Below are 6,000 nucleotides of genomic sequence, written 5' to 3'. Positions count from 1 at the left end.
CTGAGGGGGAAATTTGCATATTAGGCTTTTATTATATAGTATGTTATCTTGATAAATTTTTATATGTTTTTATTGATTTTAGAGAGAGGAAGGGAGAGAGAGATAAAAACATCAATGATGAGAGAGAATTATCAATTGGCTGCTTCCTGCACGTCCCCTGGTGGGTATTGAGCCCACAACCCAGGCATGTGCTCTGATTGGGAATCAAACCGTGATCTCCTGGTTCATAGGTCAATGCTAAACTACTGAGCCACACAGGCTGGGCCCAATAAATTTAATTTTGAAAAAACAGTCACCTTAGTATAGAGAAATATCTAAGTTTTCAACTAAGTCTTAGTTGGAAATTCCAACTAAAAAATAACTCTCACTTCTTCACAGATGGCCATATTTTAATAGTGAAATTGAAAGCTAACACATTTTCAAAGGGCTAAAATGCATAATCTTGACAAATGATGAAAGACAGTATCTCATATGAAAATTCATCATCATATATGCAGAAAAAAGCATTCTCATTTTAAAAAATGTATTTATTGATTTGAGAGAGAGAGAGAAAGGAGAGGAAACAGAAAGAAAGAGAAACATTGATTTGTTGTTCCACTTATTTACACATTCATTGGTTGATTCTTAGGCCCTGGCCAAGTGGCTCCAACTAACTGAGCTACTTGGCCAGGGCCTAAGAAGCACTCTCTTGGTGCATTTTCCCAGAAAATCCAGGGAAAGGCCAGAATCAATGACAGAGAGAAGAAGGCAGGGTGGAAAAGAATGGTACAGGGAGCTAGTCTTAGAGTGGTGACAGCCCAGCTCTCTTGGCAGAGCCCTTTCCTACCTGTGTCAGGAGTTCTGACACCACTTATTCTCAAAGGAATGCTGAGCCAACACAGATACCGCCTTGCCCAGTTAATAAAGGGTGGGACTGGAATTTGAACGTAGGACATCTGACACATCACAGATGCCAATTATAATTTAAGAAAAGAAGAAATGGACCAGCTGGTGTTGCTCAGTGGTTGAGCATCAACCAAGGAGGTCACGGTTCGATTCCGGGTAAAGGCACATGCCCAGGTTTCTGGCTTGATCCCTAGTAGGGAATGTATCAAGAGGCAGCCGATCCATCATCCTCTCTCATCATTGATGTTTCTCTCTCTCTCCCCCTCTCCCTTCCTCTTTGAAATCAGCAAAAATATTTTTTAAAACAAAAAGAAAAAAGAAATGAGTACCAATACAACAGCAGCCCATGGGGAGAGAAGTCCCCATCTTAGGAGCCGTGGACCCAACACAGGACTCCAATGTCGTAGTCTCCTAACAGCTGGAGATGAGTGCTCAGTCCTGCAGCAGGAAGGGTCAGTCTCAAGGGAGACAGCAGGGAGGTCCTGAGAGAGAACATCCCTCCACAGCTTCTGTAGCGGCAGAGGAGCAGTTACCTGGTATTCAAGTGTAAGTTGGAGGGTGGGGAACTAACTACCTCAAAAATAGCTCAGTCTGGGAAGACACCCATATCTAGATTTCACAGACAAGAACGTAATAGATTTAGATCAGTATCTAATAAAATTAAAATTCTACTTTACACCACGTAAGAGACCTACTTTATAAACAGTCTTCTGGCCTGGCCGGCATACTCAGTGGTTGAGCATCAACCAATTAACCAGAAGGTCATGGTTCGATTCCTGGTCAGGGAACATGCCAGGGGTTCGAGCTCGATCCCCAATAGGGGACATGCAGGACACAGCCAACCAATGATTCCCTCTTATCATTGATGTTTCTATCTCTCTGATATCAATAAAATATATTAAAAAATAATAAATAGAAACAGTCTTCTGTAAAACCACTATTAGATTTTTAAGTAAGTGCCTAGAATCTTAACATATTTTAAAAGAAAATAAATTGCTTTCTTTAATTAAAAAATAATAACTATTTTTATTTGTAGAATTCTGTGAAGTTTATAAAGCACTTTTATGAGTATCTCATTATTTGAATCTCATAATCAACCCACAAGACAGGTAATTTTATTCATTTTACAGATGAGGAAAATTATAATTAGAACTGAAGAAATTCACCCAAATTTCCACTTCTTAGGCAAGGTAAGAGCTCCAGCTCTGGTTTTACAACTTATGAACTCTGTATTGAAAATTATTTCAATTTAATTGTATTTCACAGACATTTGTTGAGTAATTATTAGGTATCTTGCAGTCTCACTTTGGCATTAAATATTTGATTTAAAATTAAACCATTACTGAGTCAATGATTTCACCATGGACAAATAAAAGTGAGAGTTCAGACAAGTTTATTTCTTTGTAATCTTTATAATTTCAGTTAGCCAGGGTTCAAAGGTTCAAAGAACTTGATTTCAAAGCAATACAGTCATTAGCTGCCCAATCCCAAGGCTGATATACACTGCCTAGGACATTTCTGGTCCTGGAGGAGAGCAGATTAAAACAAAACAAAACAAAACAAAAAAAAACAACTAGAGCTGCTAGTTGAAGGGTCTTTGTTTCCTTAAATGTAAGATTTTTCTAATCACCTAAATCTAAAGAAATTTTAAACATAACATTGAGTGTAGAAAACACTTACTTTTAAAATTTAACTCTCCTCTACATAAACATGAGCTAGCTTCAGGATTGTGAGTTTGTGATAACCCGTCTTACCCCAGATGGTAGGAACATTGGAGGTTAGGAAGCAGCATTTATTATTATTATTGTTGTTTTTACCTGAAACCCTCAATTAAAGCTCAAAAAGAAATTGGCCTGTTAATTCAAGACACATAGTCTCTTTTCTTGGTGACCATCAAAATCTTTAACAAAAAAAATAGGGGAATATTGGAGTGTAGGATCTACTTTGTAGGCATGCTGGCCAGGATTCTAACTTGTGGGCAGGTAGAGGACAGGCAGAGGCACATGTTAAAAGCCATCCTATCCCCCAGGCCAGCCATGTTCAGCACAAGCGGGCACTGCCAGCTGGAAGAGTTCCCCTCACCAGGACAGGAAGAGCGGAGTGAACCACTAGTTATCCATCCTTTCAGGTGACTGCACCAAAGGTCCTGCTTCAGGGTCAGTCCACCCAGACCAGCAAAGCTGAGATGCCTGGAGATGGCTGGGAACAAGGAAGTAAAGCAGGGGCTGCTAATAGCAGCCACTCCGTGAGAGTGATTGCAGTTCACAGTGACCTGCTTGGCAGACAAACCCAGTAGATTTCGCCACTGACTAAACCAGCCGTGGGCAAACTATGGCCCGCGGGTTGGATCTGGCTGTTCTATCCGGTTCTCTTGCTCTCCCCTCTGCTCCTTTACTTTGAATTTATATTAGTTCACACAAACACTCCATCCATGCTTTTGTTCCGGCCCTCCGGTCCAGTTTAAGAACCCATTGTGGCCCTCGAGTCAAAAAGTTTGCCCACCCCTGGACTAAAGCAACACAGCCATCATAGCTACCTTGAACCCACAGCAGATTACACCAGCTTTAGCCCCACAGGTGTTCACTCACATTCACTGATGCCAGCCGCTAGAGGCTCTCCCCATTTTCGGCACCCACCCCACCTGGAATCTGAACACCACACCAGAAGCCAGCTCAGGCCTCTGCAGCTGTGTGAATGCAAGATGCCAGCCTAAGACCCCACCCCACCCAGCTCAGCCCCACTGCCAGGCACCCACGTGGAGCTGGCCCCTCCGGCAGAGCTCCTGTGTGTCCCTAGCCTGGCCCCCCTCACTGGTCTCCACTGCAGTGTACACACCTGGCGGGAGGTGTGCAGCCATGGGAGGGCGGGCAAACAGCCAGTGAGTCTCTAGTTGGCCTAACTCTTGCTGCCTATCTTGCCCCCTACACACTACTCCCTGTGTCTGCATCCACTCCCTGTCCCCACATAGAGCCTACAGCTGGCCCCTGCAGGTGAGTGTTTGCATATCACCAGCTCTACCCACCAACTATGAAAAGTGCACAGCAAAACAGCCAATCATCTCCAGCCCAGCTACGTGCAGGTGCCAAGGTGCCCGCTAGAGCATCCAAACCCAGCCCTAGTCAGTGTGTTCCTGGTAGTATCACTTCCCCCAAAGCTTCTCAATCGCCCAAGCAGGTGCTTCCTGCTTCTCGGGATAAGGTCAGTTAAGTAATTTGAGAATTGAGTGTCTAAAGTTTTGATTAAAGGGTAATCCCATGGAAATGGAACCATTTCAACCATTGCTATGGTGTGGACAGGCCTTTGAAAGTCCCAGATTACTTTATAGAAACCCAGCCTTGAGGAGACTGGAAAAACCCTTTGGATAGGGCCAGTGGGCCGGGGTTATAACCCTATGTCCTACCCTTGTTTTCTAAAAAATCTTAACATTTTTTGCTTCATCTTCCTGAGTTAATTCCTTTGCCCATAAAATAAAAGATAGGACTAAGTAATTCCCCGGGTCTTTCCGAATGGATGACTCTTCAGGGGTGGGCAAACTTTTTGACTCAAGGGCCACAATGGGTTCTTAAACTGGACCGGAGGGCCGGAACAAAAGCATGGGTGGAGTGTTTGTGTGAACTAATATAAATTCAAAGTAAAGGAGCAGAGGGGAGAGCAAGAGAACCCTCCGCTCTTTCGGCTCCGCGAGCCGGATAGAACAGCCGAACGGGCCAGATCCGGCCCGCGGGCCATAGTTTGCCCACGGCTGCTCTAGGTTCTGGGCAGGATTTTAGTGTTAAAATACTAGAAGGCAGCCCTAGCCGGTCTGGCTCAGTGGATAGAGCTTCAGCCTGTGGGCCAAAGGTTCCCAGGTTCCATTCCGGTTAAGGGCATGTACCTTGGTTGCAGGCTGCTTCCTGCCCGGACCCTGGTAGGGAGGCAATCAATCAATGTGTTTCTCTCACATCAATGTTTCTCTTTGTTTTTACCTCTCTCTTCTACTCTCCCTGAAAATCAATGGAAAAACAGCCTCAGGTGAGGATTAACAACAACACCACAAAGAACACTAGATGGCATAGTCAGGTCGTGATAAACTTCAGACTTGGAAAAGACAAGAACACAAGTGCTGAAGATGGCGGCATAGGTAAGCACCTAAACTGCTGCCTCGCACAACAATTTCAAAACTACAACTAAAAGATAGAACGGACACCATCCAGAACCACAGGAAGGCTGGCTGAGTGGAAATTCTACAACTAGAAGGAAAGAGAAAAGCTCACGGAGAATCAGAGGAGCGGCAAAGGGCTGAGGTACGGAGACACGCGCGCAGAGAGGAAGGGCGGCTGAGTGCCTGGCTGACTTTCTCTGGCGGGAGAGGTAAGGAAGCCCCCGACTGCACTGAACCCCAGTTCCAACTGCACTGAACCCCAGTTCCGGGAGAAACCCCGTGGACCCAGGCTCATACAGGGGGAGTCTGGACTGTCAGGTAGAGAGAAAGGCACACGGAGACTCGGAGACTCAGGGGAGCCACGGCGGGCAGGGGTCTGGAGGCGCGCGCGTGAGAGTGCTCACAGAGAAAACTGAATGCGGAGGTTGCCGCAGGCTTTCCCTAGCGGAAGGGAGACGGAAGCTCCTGACTGCACTGAACCCTAGTTCCGACTGCACTGAACCCCAGTTCCGGGCGAGCCCCTGGGGACCTACGCTCTTACAGGGGAATCTGGACTGTCAGGCGGAAACTCAGGGGAGCCATGGAAGGCAGAGGTCTGGAGGCGCGCGCGCAAGAGCAGGGCTGATGGGAAGCCAAGACTGTCTGCTCCGCCCTGAGACTCTGCCCCATCCAAGCTGAGCACAGAGGCTATTGCAATTTGGCAAGTCTAATCCTATAAGGCTGTCTCCAGCACTGAACTTCTCCTGGCGTAGACACAGCTGATCCTCACAGCCAACTGGCCTGGAGGTCAATTCCTCCCAGTGATACCAACAACAATCAAGACTTAACTACAACAAGGCTGTACACACAGTCCATAAAGGGGTGCACCAAGAGTGTCCACCTCAGGTTAACTGGGGAGGCCGACCCACTGAGCCCTATAGGAAACCTAGCACACAATGCTACCCTACCAACTCAGGGAAGCAGCCAAAATGCAG

This window comes from Plecotus auritus (genome assembly GCF_963455305.1).
Source record: "Plecotus auritus genome assembly, chromosome: 9".
Lineage (NCBI taxonomy): Eukaryota > Metazoa > Chordata > Mammalia > Chiroptera > Vespertilionidae > Plecotus > Plecotus auritus.
This window is presented reverse-complemented; position numbering follows the sequence as displayed.